We start from the raw sequence: 22,899 nt of genomic DNA, 5'->3' as shown, positions 1-22,899 counted from the left end.
TAGTTTAAAGTTTCAGCTATTTTGAATTATTTAGGAATGTTTCATTTCGTCAAGGAAAAACATTTCCAATTATAGAAATAAGAAAATAAAGATAATAATGAAAACTACGACTATGCCCAGTTTCGGAAAGCCAATTTTCTGACTCCAGCTGTTTAAAGTCTAGAACTTAGCTAAATCCCGAGCTTGGAAATCGGCCCACAGTTTAAAATTGATGAATATTATTATTTTCACTCAACCTACCGTGTTTAAAAATCATTGAAGAAAAAGATTACCTATCTCTGATACTTTTCCTCAGGAATTCCATGTGTTGATTAATATTATTCGAACTCTTATACATTTATGGCTAAAAACTCATGTTCCACTAAAAATTGATGTGAATAATAAAATATGTGAATAATACATTCCAAATATAAGTTTACAACTATTATTAAAAAGCACATTCCTAACCATTGAATCAGCATCGATTTAAGAACTAACAATATGGTTATGGATGGTGAAATGAAAACTAAAATCAACTCATGATTAGTATCTAAGTCATTATTAGCTAATAGAACAAATCTAATCAGGTACTGTACAGATAAAACTATCTTACTATTTCAATTTGTTGTTACATTAATAGCATTTTGTAAAATTGAACAAATATAGTGTTTGTAAATAGGAAACTGTAGAAAAATTTGAGATGTAATTTTTAATAATTGTCATTATATAGATGTATTAAGATGCGTACAGACTTAAATGCCACGAACACGCACGTTTCGCTTTTCATCAGCTGATTCTATGCTTGATTATATCAGTATCTTAAGCCAGTTACACACACATGGATTTTTGGGCGTACGATTTTTTGCTGTCCTTATGGCAGATAATATATCCGATATTAGTCTTGTATATCTGAATATATCTGATATAGGATTATATCAGATTCAACGGAACTTGACAAACATAATCTGTTTAATCTAATAGAATTTTATAAGGACAGAGAAAAATCGATGTGTGTATATAACTCGGGATTTAGCTAAGTTCTAGACTTTAAACAGCTGGAGTCACAAAATTGGTTTTCCGAAACAGGGCGTAGTCACAGTAAAACGACTAACGATTTTAAAATTAAATGTCGAAAAACTAGAAAATAGAACACAAAATAAAATAAAGAGAAAATAGTGTGAAGTTTCAGCTATTTTGAATTATTTAGGAATGTCTCATTTCGTCAAGGGAAAACGTTTCCAATTTTATAGAAATGAGAAAATAAAGATTATCATAAAAACTGCGACTACGCCCCGTTTTGGAAAGTCAATTTTCTGACTCCAGCTGTTTAAAGTCTAGAACTTAGCTAAATCCCGAGCTCGGAAGCCGGCCCTTACTGTTTTTATACAAATAAAGATATAAATATCGGGGCACCGAGCTTCGCTCGTTATTTTTATTTATTGATAAACAGAACACAATTCTCTAAAATGATCGTGTTTATATTTCACAGCTGGCTATATGTCATCTTATGAATTTCGGGGATGCGATATTTTGATTTTTCACATACTCGCTCACTCACTTTTTTTGAGTTTTTTACTATCCACAGCAGTTTCAGCCAAGCATGAATTATCCTTTTAATGTCGTTCAGCGAGTTTTCCCCAAAGATGAAACCTAGAGCAATCGAATTTCTATATCATGAACCTACTATGTTCCAAATTTCGTGTAAATCGTTAGAGACGTTTTCGAAATCCGTTAAACACAAATAAGCAGATATAAAAATATACACAGAAATTGCTCGCTTAATATAATAGGATAAACATAGAAACAGGTGATGAGAAACGAAATTCGCGTGTTCGTGATGCATAAGTCTGTACGCACCTCTAGAAAATTGTAATTAATCATTGTGATGTGTATATAGAAATCTATTAAATATTACCTATATAAATAACAATAATTGAGAGATTATAATAAGAGTATTATTGAGTTAACGATGAAAATAACCTGAATGAATGTATGAATAAAAACGAAGTTAAATGATAACATTTTTGTGTGTTTAGTAATTAATTGATTGATCCTGTTCCCCGTATCAGTATGCAAACAAAACCTGTCAGACGTTTTATTGACATTTTGTGAGTTGTCAATGATAATACGAGCGTTGATTTTGAATTTAGGTTGAGCTGATTGTGGGTGACTTTAACTTAAAAACTGTAGACTTTACTTGGCTCGAAGACGGCAACCTATATCTTTCAAGTGGGTATCGGAGAAAAAAGCTATAATAGTGAACAATGAAAAGTACAGTACAACAAAGAAATTTAATTTGACACTATATCTGGATATAGTCAAATATATTCTTATATTCAATTTTTACAATAGGCTCACTGAAAATACATATTGATCGATACGATACCTGTATTTATATTCCATTTTCACAATACTTCAAGTACATATTGATCGATTCAATTATATTGAATTAAATTAAATAAAATGAAGAATTTATTATGCATGAATTATCAGCAATTAAAACGTGGTATCCAATCAGAAAAAGGAACATTTCTTAACAACAAAATTACTTATGTTCTATAATTTATAATATAGTAAATGATATTATATAGAATACTAGCCGTCAGGTTCGCTTCGCTCGCCATATACGTCTAGCAAGGGGGCTCCGCCCCCTGGACCCCCGACTGAATCGTCCAAAAATGAGATCAGCAGGCTCGCTTCGCTCGCCTGCATTTTTCATTTGAGCATTTTTATCATATGTTAGGACAATCCAGTCGGGGGTTCAGACTAAACGTCTGGCTAAACGGATATGGCGAGCGAAGCGAGCCTGACGGCTAGTAATATAATATTCCCAGGATTGAAGTAGCAGTGCCCAATCAATTATTTTTCCGCGATAAATGCATTTAAATCTTCAACTTGGTGCCAACCTAACAAAGTCAACTCAACTTAATACCAACCTGACAAAATTATTAAGTTAATTTAGTTGCCAGTTAACAACTGTTTCGAAGAGGTACTCTAGCTAGATTATAGTTCTATAGTAACATATGATATGGAAATTTCAATTATAATTAAGAGATTGGGAGAAGAATGATATACATGCTAAAAGACGAACTTTAAACCCTTGAAAACAACCCTTAGAGTTGAATATTGCCAAAAGATTTCTTAGTGCGCCTCTAAAGGGCCAACTGAACATACCTACCAAATTTGAACGTTTATGGTCCGGTAGATTTTTAGTTATGCGAGTGAGTGAGTGAGTGAATGAGTGAGTGAGTCAGTCAGTCAGTCAGTCAGTCAGTTAGTGAGTGCCATTTCGCTTTTATATATAGTCTATAGATAGAAGATAGTATAGTTATTGGCTTATACCATAGCCACCTCTAATACAAGGCCAGCTGATCTTTTTCACCAATCATATATTAGATTGTAGGCCTACGCTGCGACGTTGCAATATCGTAGGCCGCGGCCTTGTATTAGAGGTGGCTGTGCTTATACACGTACTGGATATGAAATTCATGAATGACACATCAATCATCACGTCTGAACTACTGGACTGAATTACTTGAAATTATGCATATAGATTATTCATTCATCGAGGATGGTAATATGTCTATTTAGAGAACGACTTAAAATCTATTGACAAAATCACTGTTTTATGAAAAAACTTTTCTCTCGTTTCGAGAGTAAACTACCAGTAAGAGATACTAGATAGAGATTGTACTGTATCTCTATCTCTATCTTTTATATTTTATATCTCGTTATCTCTAGAAAGAGATAAAGGTTGCTGCACCATTATAAATAACTAATGATCAGAGAGCAGCAGAATAAATAGTGTAGATGAAGCCATACGTAGTTGACGACCAAGGTTGAGCTCAGTCATTGGCCGAGACTAGAAACGCCCACAGTAAGCCAAATATAGTCATTAGAATCGTTGAAGAACAAAAGTTCAGTCACCATCAAAACCAAATAGAGAATGAAGGCGGTAACGAAATTATATAAATCAATTTTATCAATATATTTCATATTTGTTCTTGTTAGTTATTACTCGTAGTATTTCTAAATTTGTTCTCGTGACTACGTTTGGAAAGCTGTATGCGTGGCTTGTCTCAGCCAATGATAGTGCTCTCGGCCAACAGCCAATCACATAGCTTCATTCACCTCATTGTATTCTGATGTTTGGTGATGAAAATTATGTTTTCCCTTTTACTTTCGACATAACACTTTCTTGTCTAGTTGAAACATAGGTCTATCAGTGGCGGAACAATACTTGCTAATAAGAATGCAACAAGTGAACAATATACTTACTAACAAGTAATGAATGCATCATAGCCTTACTATAAATATCGGGGACCGAGCTTCGCTCTGGAGTACTAAAGCATAAGAAATGTATTACGAAAGAAGAAATTATAATAACATTCATACAGAAATGTTCTATCTAATCACAGCAAATCGAGATTAATTCCCAAAGGGAAGGCAAAAATTTCCCTCACAAAGGCCCAGTTGCACAAAAGCCGGTTAGATTTCAATCCTGATTAACTTCACGTGAATCAAAACAGAGCAGACCATTTCAAAAAGATGGATCCACTGGAATTAATCAGGATTGAAAATTACCCGGTTTTTTTGCAATCGGCACTAAGTACCTGATTGAATGATTACAAATCTCAACAGCTGAGTCATAATTTTGACACAGTCCACCACACAGGAACTCGCTCACTCACTTCCATCACCAACAGACGACGAAATAATTATTATCAGCTGTTTTTCCAAGGATGATTAATAATTATCCTTTTAATATCCTTCAGCGAGTTTTCCAAGGGTTGAGACCTAGTTCATTTGAATCTTTATATTATAAACCCACTATGTTCTGAATTTGGTGAGAATCGCTAGAGCCGTTTTCGAGATCTGGTGAAATAAAAACATAAACATCCAAACATCTAAACATCTGAACATATGAACATAAAACCAGAAGTTGCTCGTTCAATAGTATAGGATTCTACTACTTCAATCATTAAATGCATTAATTGAATGAGTCAAACTTGAGCCAGTTACACACTCGTAGATTTTTGGACGTTAGATGTTTTGCCGTCCTTATGAACTCCATTAAATTAAACGGAGCTTGACAACCTCATCTGTTTAATCTAATAGAATTCATAATAACGGCAAAAATCGTACCTTCGAGAATCAACGTGTGTGTGTAACTAGCCTGAGGGATCATATTAGGGTCAGACCATATAAAGCGTTTTTCAGGCACCGACCCAATCAGCAAATCGGAGAGCTTCCTGTCCTGTCAACTCTGAAAATGCCTGAAAAACGCCTAATATGGTCTGGCCCTCAGAATCGATCCTGTTAGAGTGACGAACATATTATTTATTATGACTTCGAGTGATTCTCATGAATAAGTAAATATGAAAGTATTAGAGTGTCTCCGGTGTATTCTTCATGATATATGATGAAGAACCATTACCATAAAGGAAAAATAGCATAAGAAGATAACCCATGGTATAGGTCGTTCATGTTCAAATTTCAAAGCTGATTTTTTGTTTACTCAAGCCGATTACTGTCGACTGCTCTCTATTATTACTGTTTTGTTGGGGTGACAGTGTAAGAACACAATATGAGAGATTACCAGCATCACATAGGTTCACGAAAAACTACTACTAGCGACTATTGGCTTGAATTAACAGTAAAATTTGGAACATAAACACCCTATACCATGGGATATCTTCTAATGTTATCTTTCTTCCATGCCATTACTAACTACAGAGAATCTTATTATAACAGAGTATGTTAATTGTAGTCAGTAAAGAAAAAATCAAAATTTTCTCAGAATTCATTTGAAAAATCAACAGAATCGTCTCATAAATTTATTTATCATCCGAGCTCAACAAAAAAAGTTGCTAATCTCTCAAGGCGAAAGCAGAACAACTTCATCGCATTTCTACCGATTTTTCTATCTTATCTGAGCGAAGACAACTTCTCAAGTGGCCGCTGAGCTGTGTTATTTTGACAGCTCTGATGACAAAAATCAATTTTCAATGTCAGAAAATTTATCAAATGACAGCTACGTGGATACCACGCATCTTGCACACTAAATAAACAGAGCGGTGATAAGGAGGAAAATGTGATACGAAAATAATAATTGGGAGAGAAATAGTGTGATAAACAACGTGCTGATAAGAGAGAGAGTGAGAGAAATATGGTGAGCGAGTGGGTAGGAGGGAGGAAAGGAGGAAGAGAGAAAGAGAGAAAGTGAGTGAGAGAGTGTGAGTGGTATTGTGAGAAAGAAGAAGGGAGTGAGAGGGAGAAAGAGACAAAGAGAGTGAGTGAGAGAGAGAGTGATTGAGAGTGAATATTCTTCGCAAGAAGCAGGAAAATATATCATTATTCCCAAATGATCAAAATTGTGAAATTGATTTTATTTGGGAATACCATTTGATCATTAGTTAAATATTGCATCGTTTGACAATAGATTCTATTTATATCTTGTTGATTCAATCGAACCAATTTTCTGTCCAGCAGATTATGAAATTCATACAGATGCTAATATCATTGAAAACAAATGTATAGGACTATTTCATTGAAAAAGACATAGCTTATTGTGAAATTAGTAGCCTACTTTCACCAGTATTATAGTACTACAGAATAACTGATGGCGAAGTATAAGTTACAGGGGTATTTTCTATCTTAAGATAACCGATCTAAGTTTTATCATAGAAAAGGACGGAATAGTGTGTCAATTTCATTAGTCAAGGAATCTGTGAATAGTTGAAAGAATGTGTTGAGAATTTGAATCTGATTAATGGAAGCATTATATAGTTATCGTCGAACAACACTGGAGCCTCAAGTTATAAGCAGGAAATCCTACGGTCGTTGCAGCCTTCTGATTTCAAGTGTCATTCTCTTCAATTGAGTTTGAATTGTACAGTAATGTTATGCACTTGTATACATATTATCTGCACCCCTCTTTAAAATCGATCAGAGAAAGAGGGAGTGAGTGAGAGAGAGTAACATACAGGGAGTAAGAGAGAAAATTAGAGGGCATGAGTAAAAAGTGAGAGTATTTGTAAGAGTAGGAGAAAGTGGAAATAGAGTAGAGGAAGTTGAAAGAGAGAGAGAGAGAGAGAGAGAGAGAGAGAGAGATTGATTGATCGAGTACTTTATTTATGTAGATTACAATATATACTGGCTTATACACTTATATACAATAGCTTACAATACAGCAAAATTATTGATGAATTCACATAACATAGACTAAGAAAATAATTATTGAACTGTATATGATATGAAAAAATCAATCTGTAATAACTGTAGATAATTATATTGTTATGCATCTACATAAATTGGCGGAGCTTTGGACATATCAATGTCCTTTCTTAGGAAAGAATAAATGTCCATTGTTCGGAAAGAGAGAGAGAGAGAAAGAGAGAGAGAGTGTGAGTGTGAGGGAGGGATTAGATTAGATTAGATTTCTTTATTTATGTATGTTACAATATTTACTGGCTTATTCACTAATTTATATTAAATGACGATAATGCTAATTATTCAATGAATTTCACAAAGTATAATTAATCAATGAGAATAAATATAGAATGCAATTAGAATAACGATAATATAATAATGTGATGTAACTTCATAAATCGGCGGTGTTTCAACAAATAATTGTCGATTCTTTTAGAAGGATATAAAATATCCTTCCCATTAACACACGACCGGGTAGGGAATGATTGATTGATTTTGAGTACTTTATCTTTAAGATTGAGTACTTTATCTTTGTAAATTACAATATATATACTGGCTTTTGCACCTATATACAATAGCTTACAATACAGCAAAATTATGGATGAATTTACAAAATATTAATTAAGAAAATAATTATTGAGCTGTATATAATATGAAAAAAAAACAATTTGTAATAACTATGGATAAAATAGATAATATTGTTATGCATCTACATAAATTGGCGGAGCTTTGGACATATAAATGTCCATTCTTTGGAAAGAATATTCAAAATATCCTTCCCACTAACTCTCTACCAGGGATCAGAGAGAAAGGGAGAGAGAGTGAGCGAGTGATAAAGAGAGAGAGAGAGAGAGAGAGAGAGAGAGAGAGAGAGAGAGAGAGAGAGTGTGAGGGAAGGATGGAGATGGAAGGAATTGAATTGAATAATAAAGAGAGTGAGAGAGCTGAGTTAGAGAGAGAGGGAGATTGATGTGAGAGGCGGTCACTTTGCCAGTTGACTGGATGTCAATTGATAGGGCGATTGTCAATTGTAATTGTGAGTGCAGTGGTTCCGGCCACGCTTGTCGTCCGGAAGACGTCCGTCTTCCTTCCGGATGTCGTGTCTGTGCCGGAACCCGGTCAAACTGACAGAAAAAACTTTGCTAGAAGCCAAGGGTGTACGAGAGACTGACTTACAGTCCGGGTGCAGTAGCTTGGCCTATCAGCGGACAGCCACTAGACTACAATACTACCCGTTCAAAAACTTGCAACATTTTTTGAAAATGTATCTTTTCATAAGCAACAGAGCTCTTTTGTATCTTCTCAAAAGCAACGCGTTGCATCCGAAAAGATACCCAAGGAGCGTTGATGTATCTTTCCATAAACAACAGATGCTCTTTTGTATCTTCTCAAAAGCAACGTGTTGCATCCGAAAAAATACACAAGGAGTTTTTATGTATCTTTCTATAAGCAACAGATGATTTTTTGTATTTTCCCAATGCAACGTGTTGCATCCAACAGAATTTGAATACAAATACAGTCAAAAAAGTGTGTGAATTAAGTTAGAAATATCGGGGACCGAGCTTCGCTCTGTAGTACAAAAACATAAAAAATTTATTACAAAAGAAGAAATTATCATAACATTCATACAGAAATGTTCTATCTAATCACAGTAAATTGAGATTAATTCCCAGAGAAATGCAAAAATTTCCCTAACAAAGGCCCAGTTGCACAAAAGCCGGTCAAATTTTAATCCTGATTAACTTCACGTGAACCAAATCAGAGAAGACCATTTCGAAAAGATGAATCTACTAGAATTAATCAGGATTGAAAATAACCCGACTTCTTTGCAACCGGCACTAAGTACCTGATTGAATGATTACAAAAGTTCAACAGCTGAGTCATAATTTTGACACAGTCCCACACACATGAACTCGCTCATTCACTTTCATCACCAACAGACGACGAAATAATTATTATCAGCTGTTTTCCCAAGGATGAATAATAATTATCCTTTTAATGTCCTTCAGCGAGTTTTTCACAGGGATGAGACCTAGTGCAATCGAATCTTTATATTATAAACATACTATGTTCTGAATTTCGTGAAAATCGTTAGAGCCGTTTTCGAGATCCGGTGAAATACAAACATATAAACAGTCATCTAGACATCCAAACATCTAAACATATAAACAGAAGTAGCTCAGTACCCTTTTTGAATTATTTAATCACAACATGTTTCGGACATTGATGCCATTTATTTTTCTTTCCATTTTTATCACAAGTAGCCCTATACAGAAAAGAGATAAACATAAGTAGCTCGTTCAGTGGTGTAGGATTTACCTAATCTCTAGACTGTGAATTCCAAATTAAGGTTTAGAGCAGTTTTGGACAAATGCCTGTTGTTTTTACCTGGATTTTATCAATTTTATATGAATAAATCCAATTATATGGACTTGTATGATAGAAAATTGAAACTTGTCACAATCTGGCAACACGGATACTTCGCTCAAGTCTCAACTACGTTTACCCAGACTATAGTTCTAGTCATTGTTATGATGAATACTATTATACATGAGATATCATAACAAAAGATATCCTTTGGTATGGGACGTTTATGCTCCAATTTTCAATGTTAACTCAAGCCGATAGTCCTAGTAGTTGTTTTTGGTGAAGCTATGTGAAGCTGTTAGTCTCTCATACTGTGCCGTTTTAACTCACTCACCCTACCAAAACATTAATAATAGACAGTAGTCGACAGTAATAGGCTTGAGTTAACAAAAATCGGCTTCAAATTTGTAACATAAACGGCTCATACCATGGGATATCTTCTTATGCTATATTTTGTATATGATAGTGTTGAGTTTGGTATTTTGTACAGATTTTATTTATTTATTCATTTATTTACATTGCAAATGATACTAATGTAATAACATTGAAAGATAAAATAATATGGTAGTCCTTGTTCTATTTTTCTTCTAAATTTATAGGTGACAAAGTCCAAGATAAGGTTGGAATTTCACGTGTACAATTTTGATAAAATTTCAGCCCAAAACAAAAATGAAAACTATAGATTTTGAATTTAGATGGCTTAAATTGATGAATTAATTTGAAATATTACACTCAATTACCACTTGTAACGAATAATATTGAGTTATTTAAGAAAATTTTAATTAGGTTATCACAAACAATACAATGATCGGAAAAGAAAAAACAGGCTATTGTCCAAAACTTCTTCAATTTCCTAATTTAGTTTAAAATTGTCCAAATATTATACATAGGTAATGTCTATTCCAATTTCTACAACAAATCACAATCTGAAAATATAAATTAGAATAAAACAAATAATTTAAGATTTTGATAGATTGATAAAAAACTTTCGTGAAAAATGAAACCAACTTTAATTCACAAAATGAAGAATAAAACCACTTAAATTTCGAGCTCGAAAATATCATATTCACCATAACTATTTTATTATAATAATGATGATGTAATGTGTCGATAATAACGTTGTAAAACACGTCATATATCTACTCATGAATAGTGTTGGACATTTATTATCCTCTTCCAATGTATAGAAGATGCAGAGTATGGAGCTACTCATAAAGAGCGATTGGTTCCCTCTTGAATAGAATATGTTGGCATTTTTGGCATCAATCAAGCCCTGTAAAGAGGGCGAGCATTGGCCTAGAACAGCTGATAACCTTTTGACCCTGAGGGCAAGTCATGTCCATACAAAGCGCCCTAAAAATCTGCTCTAAGGGAGAGGGCTGATGGAGAGTGTGTCCTAAAGTATGCAGTATTTCGCTGGTCTCTCTCCCCATCACATTAATTTTCGCCTGCTATTCAATGGTTTTCTCACTTACTCATGCTTTTCTCATTCTATCTTGTTTGCTACCTAAAGTCTAGTTTACAAGAGGATAGTTAAGAGGCGAGTAGAGTAGCTTGGTACACAAAATAAGGAAAATGTTGTTTCTTGGTCTGTTCTTGTTCTGTCTCGATAGGCCTAACCTCTCTCGGTGTACACTCACCTGTGAACGTCAAACTGGGCTGGCGACAAAGTGGACCGACGACAAACTGGGCGGGTTTTCCATGCACCGAAAACTTGCACTCTGAGGAATGCAGCCCAGTTTGACGGCTTGCAACTTTGTTGACAGCTGACAAAGTCTGATGAATGCCAGTTTGTGGTTGCATGCACCGCCAAACTTGCACTCTAAGGAATGCAGCCCAGTTTGACGGCGTGCAACTTTGTCGCCGAGTGACTAAATCTGAGGAGTGCCAGTTTGTCGTTGCATGTACTGCCAAACTTGCACTCCAAGGAATGCAGCCCACTTTGACGGTGTGAAACTTTGTCGCCGGCTGACAAAATCTGAGGAGTGCCAGTTTGTCGTTGCATGCACCACCAAACTGGCACTCTAAGGAATGCAGCCCAGTTTGACGGCGTGCAGCTTTGTCGCCTGATGACAAAATCTGAGGAGTGCCAGTTTGTCGTTGCATGCACCGCCAAACTTGCACTCTAAGGAATGCAGCCCAGTTTGACGGCGAGCAACTTTTTCACTTGGTGACAAAATCTTATGTGTGCCAGTTTGTCGTTACAGGCACCGCCAAACTGGCACTCTAAGGAATACAGCCTAGTTTGACGGTGTGCAACTTTGTCCCGGGTGACAAAATCTGAGGAGTGCCAGTTTGTCGTTGCATGCACCGCCAAATTTGCACTCCATTGAATGCATCCCACTTTGACGGTGTGAAACTTTCTCGCCAGGTGACAAAATCTGAGGAGTGCCAGTTTGTCGTTGCAGGCACCGCCAAACTTGCACTCTGAGGAATGCAGCCCAGTTTAACGGCGTGCAACTTTGTTGCCAGCTGACAAAATCTGAGGAGTGCCAGTTTGTAGTTGCATGCACCGCCAAACTTGCACTCTCTAAGGAATGCAGCCCAGTTTGACGGCGTGCAACTTTGTTGCCAGCTGACAAAATCTGAGTAGTGCCAGTTTGTCATTGCAGGCACCGCCAAACTTGCACTCTGAGGAATGCAGCCCAGTTTAACGGCGTGCAACTTTGTTGCCAGCTGACAAAATCTGAGGAGTGCCAGTTTGTAGTTGCATGCACCGCCAAACTTGCACTCTCTAAGGAATGCAGCCCAGTTTGACGGCGTGCAACTTTGTCGCCGGGTGACAAAATCTGAGGAGTGCCAGTTTGTGGTTGCATGCACCGCCAAACTTGCACTCTAAAGGTGCGTACAGATATATGCGCCGCGAACATGAGCAAATCACTTTCAATCAGCTGACTATATCTGTATTTTTACAGAAACGGTAAGATACAGATATGAAAAGCTTGGCATCAGCTGATTAAAAGTGAATTGCTCATGTTCGCGGTGCGTAATTCTCTACGCACCTCTAGGAATGCAGCCAACTTTGACGGCGTGCAACTTTGGCGGTAGCCCAGTTTGTCATCGTCTCAGTGGAGCAGACTGAAAAAGAGAGTTACTTGATTAAGAATTGTCCAAAAACTAGGAATCTGTCTCTAACAGAAAAATCGCATGATATCGTTCATTGTCACACTTTCCAGTCTCACTCCCTTATGTTTTAGAAACCTGATATACAAAAACGAAATAGTGCAGGAAAACAGTTTGGATCAAATCAGAGTAATCTCCAAGTTGGACAACCGCAAATTGAAGATAGTAGTATGCTTCGCTGCTATTGTAACAAAGTTTTTTATCAATGAGGGAGTGGACATAGACACAAATTGAGGCTTGTAACGATTTTGAATGTGCTCTTCCTCTCTCTCCCTCACACATTCTTTATATATATCTCTCTATCACACTCTCTGTCACACTATCTCTCTTTTTTAATCTCTCTCTGGTCTCTCTCTCTCTATCTCTGTCTTTCTATTTCCGAGGAAAACGGAAAACCGTCAACTACAGACTTGACTGGAGACCATGTCAGGAAGCTGTTAGTGATTCTGAAAGTTTTCCAAGGAGAAAAAAAGGAAGTGCAGACAGATCTGGGAGAAGTAGTGGAGAAAGAGAAGAAAAAAGTGAAAGAACGAAGCAGAGAGACTTGTAGTTGTCCAGTTGTTGTTGTGAGGGGTAAAGGAGAGAAGAGAGAAGGGTCTTAAATGTTTCCGACAGTGTACTGTGTTCGAGGAAATCTTATCAGAAAGTTTTTTGATAAACAAGTGTAAATCCTTCCAACTTTGGTCATTGTTAAGGACCACGCTTGTCAGAAAACTATCACATCATGCTTTCTGGGATTCTTTCCTAATTGTTTATTGGTAGCCATGTGAAGCGTGTACAATCACTCCATCTTATTCTGATTCTTCTTCTTCTTATCACTTTAATGATAAGTTTCATTCCACATGGATGCAAATAAAAACTTTTCTTTCCTCCAGTATTGCTAATGTGATCTAGTATAATTTTGATAGCTTAATATATACTATATTATTTTCTTCGATATTTGTAATTGATCAATACTAATGCAGAACTGTTAAATAATTATTATTCATCTCTTAAGTTTGATTTAATTTTATTGTCACTTTTTGTAAGTGTTACCATAGGCAACAGCCTTGTAACAATTATCAAATGAATATAATATATCTATCTATTTTCTCTTGTACTTGTTTTTTCCCTTCTTCTTCTTCTTCTTCTTCTTCTGCTTCCTCTTCGCATTCTCTTTGAGTTCATGCGTTACTTCTTTCTTTCTTGCTATGATAGCTTCCCACAAGGATACTTTGTTATCGGGTTGTGAATTGAGAAAATCATAATTGTAGATTGATGACATCGTGATTAGTTTTGAATCAATATATCAATCTTAGTATCTAAATAATCGAGTAAATAGTTAATTAGATAATTGGTTATACTCGCAAGCAAGTCAAAATTCTTTTCTATCTTTTTTCTCTCCTCATCAAAATTCATGATACAGGCTTGATATTATCTTACAAACTCCACCCTCTTGAAAAACTTTTTAAATCCGCTCATCTCAATGTTCAATCCCTTAGCTGTCACATTGATGAACTTCGACCCGGTTTTCTCTTGCTGTTTATCAACTCTGCTCCCTTTCTCATGCGCTGCAGTACTTCTGCGTTTTTTGACTTTTTGTCTCCAAGATATCCTTGAAGTTCTTCTGTAAAGCCTTAGTTCAAATGCTTCAAGTCTCCTGGTGATTTCTTTGTTCAGAGTCCAGGTTTGCACACCATACAGCAAAATGTAGCAACGCATGAGTCGGAGCATCATTTCTAAAGACAGATTGTGGGACTTGAAGAGTCAGCTCATTTCAACAAACACTGAACGGGCTTTTGATTAGCAATGGTATTGCTGATTCCAGATCGTCTTTTAACAATGTAGAATTGTAGAAGAATTGTTAATTATTGAAAAATATAATTTATTTCTTAATAAAATATGATTGATTATTTCAAACGAGAATGAACAGTTGATATTACATCAATAAACCTGTATCAGCTACCGTCTATAGAGGGCATTGACAAGACCGAAGATTGGCAACGTTGTTCTTCTATCTTTCTCCACTGCCATTATAACGTGGACCTCACTATAGATGAGAAGTAGAGTGAGTTGAGTTGACATACTAACTTATAGACGATCTTCAATAGAGAAAATAGTTTTTCCATAAGATTGGAGGAGAAGAAGGAAGAGAAGAGAGAGTACGAAGAGGAGAGAGAAGAAGAAGAAGAAGAGGATGGGATATATGATACTTCCATGTTCATGATAGTTACATATATATAGATATGATAATATAATCACAGATGGAGACCCTTTTGTAGCATCAACTTTCGGGTGACCCTTTAATCGGATGTCGGCAGTAAACGGCCCATGACAAGGAAGTCACTTGTCTGTCTGTCCTTTCTGCTTTACAATGACTATTATTATTGTCCTTATCCCTCCACTGCAGAAGAAGGGGTGATATGAGAGAGAGAGCGAGATTGATAAAGAGAAAGGGATTGATAGAGAGTGAAGAAGATATGGATGAAGTTGTAGGTTTGGAGTTGGTTAGGAGTGGTGAGGAGGAAATTGGGCGGGGTAGAGGAGGAGGAGGAGGATGAAGAGAAGGATGAGAAGAGAGAGGAGGAGGAGAATGATGAGAAGAAGGAGGAGGGGGATGAAGGAGGACTAGGTGAAGAGGATAATGAGGATGAGCAGGAGGAGGAGAAGTAAGAGGAAGAGAAGGATGAAGAGGTAGTGGAGGAGATGGAAGAGAAGGAGGTGGAGGATGAAGAGAATGAGGATGAGGAGGATGAGGAGAAGGATGAGGAGGAGGAGGAGGAAAAAGAGTAGAAGGGTGAGGAGGAGACAGAATAAGGATGCGAAAGAGGCACAGTTATGAGGCATTTCCTAACCTCATTGCTCTTTGAGAAATAGTGTAGCTTCAACCGGCATCTACTTTCATGGATTCGATTTGATTTCCTGTTTGCTTGGAGTTGTATCGTTAGTGGATCCACCCTTGTGGTTTGCATAACATAGAGCTGCAATTCCATACTTATTGTTAGGGGAGATGTAAAAGACGTATTATTGATTCTAAATGAAATGAAACATATTTTTCCATTCAATCTCTGGTTCTAATGTTAAGGGAAGAAGACGTGGTAACACAGACTGTAATACAATAGGATTTGTATTTGTAGCGTTGAAATTGAGGAAAGTGAATACCCAACTATATTTCGAATGATATTAAATCAAATAATCTAATGAAAATCAAATCACATTAGAAATATATAAATTTGATTTGGGATCCACCTGGAAAAAGAAGGAGAGGTAGACCGCCCGAACTGTGGAACAAACAAGTAGTGTATACGAGTATGAGGAATAGAAATCTGGTCCAAGGAGACTGGAATAATCGCAATAAATGGCAGATGGGATGCGAGAAACGGCTGGAGCTGTAAAATAGACTCGCTTATATATATATATATATATATAATATATATATATATATATATATAATATATATATATATATATTGTGATGAATTTTTCAAATAGACCTCATGAGAAGAGAGAAAAATTGTGATTAACCTTCTTAAAAGGAAAGAATTTGCTAAAGGAGTAGTTAGCGACCGAGCGATAAAACTTACTTATCAGTAACTGTATATTAGATAAGAGTACCGTTCTGTACTGAATATTTTCTAGAAAATTATTTAATAAAAATATAATTATTCTGCAAATAAAGCACGAATTATTTATGAATTGCTCACTGAATTTTGAGGTTACACTTTGTTTACTACCGATCAGATGTTTAAAGCAGCTCGAACACAGCTGACTGATTCAAAGTATTGTCAAATGTCATGCCGGTTTCATGCAAGGTATAATATCATTTCTAAAAAATTAAAAAACTATCAATAAAGGACCAAGAATTTCGAATAAAAAATAAAATGTTATATTATTGTTGAAATTATTTATTACTTAAGAAATTATATTATAATGTCAGGTCTTATTGTAACTAACTAGGTCATAGCATGAACAGTATTTATTATTGATAAAAACAGCAGAAATTAATTATAACAGTCTCAAACATAATAAGAATTGTATAAGAATATTAATTATTAATTATTATTTCAACTGAACCACATGGTGATCGAATCTCTTTGGCAAGCCTAAGCCAATCATAGTGCATAGAAATAGCACCAAAAAGGTGATCGTTTGAAAACAACATATGTTAATCTACTATCAGATAACAAACCTGCCCTATCATATATGATAGCACATGTACATTGTATGAGAGGAACTATGTCTAGAAGATTGAGCAGTTTTAAGAATTATATAAACTGAGTTATTATTGTAATTAAAGGAATTATATTCTACTGCCTGCCACTGACGTCACATCTACGTCATAATCGTTCTACCAATGGCAAATTTTTATGCAAATTAATTACACCGAGATTCTCAGAAGAAAGGTTCTAGCCAAGAAGCTTAGAGAAACGACGGCACTTCCCTTTTGAAATCCTCACCGTTCAGACCTTATTAAAGTTACCAAAACCTATTTGTAAGAATTTTCGTTCGATTTTATATGTTTTATTTGTGAGCCAATATTTTAGGCTATTCTATTTATTATTTGTAAATCTATGTTCATCAATCGATAAATTAAAAGTTTAAAATTGAATCATCCCTTAATTAATTTGGTGAAGGAAATATTTAAATTAAAATTCCCCATGTGCTGAGACCGAAGCCTGGATTGCTGCCGACCAAACGATTTTGATCGAAAGAAGAAAACCACGACCACCAAGGAATTTCACGTGAGTTATAAGTTTAAAGGGGCCCCAATCTACGCTTCGAAAATATTTCAGTGCAAAAAAAAATATAAAATTTTCTTCGTTAAATTATTGGCCACGCCGACAAGCGCTTATTAGTCATTAAGAGCCTAGAATTTGTTCAATATTGAATTTATACGAACTTGTAGTTGATTAACTATCCTCCGCTGCCAGAACCACGATCCCCGAGCATTTTAAAAAACATTTTTTATTCATTTTCCACTATTTTTTCAAAACTGTTAAATTTTATCAATTGTAAAATTCTGTCGAATCACGCATGGTATCATGCAAGTACAAGAAAACTGCTAATCATTTTTGTTAATGTTGAAACACTTTCAATCTGTAAATCATATTCTGAATCTGCACTGTGAGATCATATATTTTACTGTAATATATTTCAATTTTGTTAATTCGTTCTCTGAGTTCGATTATTTCTTAAGCCTGTCAATTATTGTGTCTGATACGTTCTATATCATCAAGAACCGATCGAATGCGATCATTGAAATAATTGAACTAAGCTGGATATTGGAACAGGTCTAAGTGGATGTAGTGAGTGGGGTCAGATCGAGATATTTGTTCTTTGTCCTTACCTGCTCATATATCAGCTTTTATCTGTTACCAACCTCGACTTAGGAGCGAATACATCAACAGTACAGCAGGTGCAGCCAGAGATCATATAATTTCCTACAATAGAGCTTAAGACCCGACAAAACTCTGTTCTCGAAATATATTCTGAACGATATTTGGTCCAAATACCGTATTTTAATCCTTCAGAACTTATTAGAGACGCAGTTCCGAAAATTATCTACATCGGGATTTTTGCTCGACCTGTATGATTTTATATGCTCATTCTTCACAGGTAATAATTTTAAGGTATCCGTATTCAGTGTTTAGCGATCGCTACACTACTTATAAAAATTTCATCACCATACAATCTGTCATAAGAAGAATCAAGGGTGAGCGAGCGTTTAGGCCTCCCGCGATTCCGACAATTGTATTGAATCTTGTAGTGAATCAATCAGTCTGGTGTACACTTAGCGTCCACGCACGCAGTTACAAAATTTATAACCTCAACACCGTTGATTTAGTACAAGATTCACTCTACAGGTGTGAAGTCGTTAAAAAACGCACCACAATATATATATATATATATATATATATATATATATATATATATATATATATATATATGATTTGATATCGTTCGAAATAAATAGAGTTAGGAATCCACTTCCACCAAATTCAACGCAACAATACAAATCCTAAAATATTGTATCACAATTAGTATTCTCTTATAATTCATACAAAAATATTGAACGATGCTACAAGTGAACAAAATACTACTCACTTGAAAGGTTGTGCAGAAGCTGAGAAAACTTTTGAACTGTTGATATTTTCAAAGTTTCTCGATTTGTATACTATCAAGCTATCAAAATTAAAAAGTTTGCACAGGAAAATGTTTTTCCGTTCATTACTTTCTTAGATATCAGAGCATAAAGTTTAAATTTTTGAGACAGATCATCCCAAATTCGGTAAGAGTTTGCATGATATCTTCGGGATAAATTATTCATAGTATTGTTGATTGAATACCATGTACTTGAAATGTCTAGTTGTTCTGCACAATTTGAGAAGTTTTTCACGCATTTGATTAAAAAAATACTTCGAGATGGGTGTTTTAAAAAAACTATTATAAAAAGTGTTTTTTCTCTTCTCAATGCCATCTACTTCGTTATTATGCTATTACTTCGAACATCCTATAGTGAGGTCCACGTTATAATGGCAGTGGAGAAAGATAGAAGAGCAACGTAGCCGATCCTATCTCTTGTTAATGCCTTCTATAGACGGTAGCTGATACAGGCTCATTGATGTATTATTAATTGTTCATTCCCGTTCAAAATAATCAATTATATTTCATTAAGCGAGAAATTATATTTTTTAATAATTTAATAATGAATATTCATAATTAAGATTGAATATTCTGTTAATTATCAATTCTACATTGTTAAAAAACAAAGCGAGAAAGAGATAGCGCTATCTGCTTTGTTGAATGACAGACAAGGATAGCAATACCACTGCTAATCAAACATAGCAATTATAACTTGGACATCAATATAGTTCATGGTATTATTATTGGGAATCACCAATAACTTACTCCAAACAATAATGAACGATGGTTAAGAGCTTTTCAAAAATACTGTATAAACACATAATATTCATTAATTCATTTATTGTACAAGATACTACAATCATAAATGGATGAATGAAATAAGAGTGAGTAATAGTGGATACAATATTGCATTGATAATTGAAATTATAAATTATGACATTCAAGGAAAAACTAGCTTATATCATAGAGAAACAATAGCGTAAGTAGATATCCCATGGTATAGGGAATTTATGTCGCATCTTTTACTGTTATCTCAAGCCGATTACTGTCGATTATTGTCAATTTTTACTGTTTTGTTGGGGTGATAGTGTATGTACGGCACAATTCGAGAGACTACCAGCGTCACACAGCTGCATAGGAAAGAACTACGTGAACTATCGGCTTGGGATAACAGTAAAAGTTGCGACATAAACGCCCTATACCATGGGATATCTACTTATGCTATCGTTTCTCTATGCTTATATGTTTAGCTTCTTTTCACAGCTTAAGGACTTTCCAAATTTATTGGACAGGAGAAGTGAACAGAGAAGATTCTATGAATGAGGAGACAAACGAATATGATAAAGCAGCACATAGAAAAAATATAACATGACCAGAGAAGACAGACTGTGGAGGGGTTCCGGACAAAGAATGCATCCTCGAAAAAATCTTTGGGGGGCTCAAAATCACAAAACCAGGCCCAAAATAAAATTTTGGGAAGTAACGAAAAAAGGCCAGCAGTATCAAAATTCAAGAGACCTTTGGAGGAGATATTGGAAAACAAGGAAAAAGGAGGAAAGAAAAAAATATTTTGACTGAAAATTTTGTGAAGTGAACAACAACAAGACTAAACCTATTTCGGACTTTGTGTAACCTTATCTAAATTTGGGAGAGGAATGGCACAAGGTTACCTTATTTTTCTCTACCTATCATTTCAATGATGTACTTATTGGGTCATATGAATAAAGTTGAGCATTTGCTTATACTTCTAAAATATGGAGCATTTGCTCCATTTCCTATGAATAAACGTGAGCAAAACCTTTTGTTCATGCTTATCAGAAAAATAGTTCGAGATTTTGCTCAAAAGTAAAAGCTTATACTCAAAATTGTATGAATAAACTAGAGCATTTTTGCTCAACTTTTGAAGCAAATGCTTGAAAAAAGGTGAGTCTAGAGCAGCTTTTCACCGTTTGCTCATAGTAAAAGGCTCAACGAATTCGTATGAGGAAGACGAAACTATACCAGAAACGATCACAAACAATAGTTGAGAACTATAAAACTCTTTTTAGACTCAACCATGATATACACCATGTATATCACCATTATTCCTACAAAGGATAGCTATCTGATATCAAGATAGCCATCACAAAAATAGGAAATAGGCATTTAAGAAGATAGGAGTGTAGACGATTATAAGAAGGCTATTGATATTATAAGATTAAGCTGAAGATTATTATAGAGAAGACATTTTTTCACGCTATTATTTCAAAATTCTAAACTCAACTAACCTGAAACTCAATTCATAAATAGAAAACAGAGCAGACGACGCAATCACAAGCGGTGTCTCCTACTTGCATATTTAGCGCTTACGTGAGCTATAAAAACAAATTAAGGCCACAAAGGCGAATCAGCTGATGAAAAATCGTTAAAATACGTGAGCATTTGCTTCAGAGTTCAGGAGCATAAGGGAAGAGTATAAGGTAGAGCTTATTCACTAGTATTTCTGTGAACAGTAGACCTCGCGCTCAGTGAGTTACATTGATTGACCTGTTGTTATGTTTTCTTAAAAATTAATAAATAATTTATTAATTGAAAATGTCTAGAAAAATCCTAAATAAACATAGAACTTTCTGTCCTTTATCGTACCGTGACGTGTCGTCCCGGAATGTGAGTGTGAGCGCTGTTATCAGGTCTGGCTGCAACTGTCAACAACGTTGATGGAAAGATAAAATTTTCAAGATGTTCGATGTTTTTGAACGGGTAGTATTATAGTCCACTAGACAGCTGATTTATGATGAATAATTCTATAGTCTTATTTTTACGGTAATATTGGCGTATGAAGGAGGCTCCTTTTCCTTTTATATTATCCTTGAAATGCAAAATTTCCGAAAACCTTGTATATACGTCGACGCGCGATTTAAAAAGGAACATACCTGTCAAATTTCATGAAAATCTATTACCGCGTTTCGCCGTAAATGCGCAACATATAAACATATAAGAGAATTGCCAAACCGTCGACTTGAATCTTAGACCTCACTTCGCTCGGCCAATAAAAAAAATGAGCAAATGCTTATGCTTCTAACTTTTGCTCATGAGCAAAAAAACCTTATGCTCAATACTCGTGTTCATGAGCATAAGCTTTGGTTTTATTCATATGGTCCATTGTATGAATCGATAAAGAATAAAAGAATAATTTGGAAAATAAGGAACAAAAACTAACGCTTGATCACAATTGAGAAAGAATGACGAATATCTAACTAAGAAGGGTTATTCGAGAATAATATTCTTGCACAAAGCAGCAAAGAGCAAAGTAAAGCCGAAACCCATGATAATATAAGAAGGAGGAGATGAAATAGCAAGTAATAAGTGCTCTCACTCTATTAAGGGTGCTATAGCTTATACTCCGTTTAAGTCCAGGACGATACATATATACTGGAAGCAATACTTTATATAGACCGATATGGCTCTGAGAAGGGTGGGAGAAAGATGAAGGGTGAAAATGATGAAAATAGGGAGATAGAGAGGGAAGTAGGGAGGTATTATATCATCGCATTATGCTGTTTCCTGGCTATTTCCTGGCCTTCCAAAAGGGTTTCACTATAACGTCTTCATAACTCACCTTGCTGCTTAGTGGTGTGTGATCGTTTATTTCTTCTTCCTCCTTCTTCTCATTCTCATCTACCTCCTCTTCCTTCTCCTACTTATTCACCTCCTCCTCTTCCTCCTCCTCATTCACCTCCTCCTCATTCTCATCATCATCATCATCAAAGTTCTCCTCTTAGTTTTGTCCTTTACCTCCAAATCTTTATTTACTTCTCTTGCTGATGCTGCTTCTACTTCACCTTCTCCTCCTCCTCGTCCTCGTCCTCCACCTCCTCATGCTCCTCCTCCTCCTTCTCCTCATCATCTCCCTCCTCCTCATTCTCCTCATCATCATCATCATTCAAGTTCTTCTCTTAGTTTTGTCCTATACTTACAAATCGTCATCTACCTTTCTTGCTGAAGCTGCTTCTACTTCTCCTTCGGCTTCTCCTCCTCTACTTCTCCCACTCCTCCTCCTCCTTTCCATTATCATGATCCAAGTTCTTCTCTTAGTTTTGTTCAACACTTTCAAATC

The sequence above is a fragment of the Nilaparvata lugens genome, chromosome 11, assembly GCF_014356525.2.
Source record: "Nilaparvata lugens isolate BPH chromosome 11, ASM1435652v1, whole genome shotgun sequence".
Lineage (NCBI taxonomy): Eukaryota > Metazoa > Arthropoda > Insecta > Hemiptera > Delphacidae > Nilaparvata > Nilaparvata lugens.
This window is presented reverse-complemented; position numbering follows the sequence as displayed.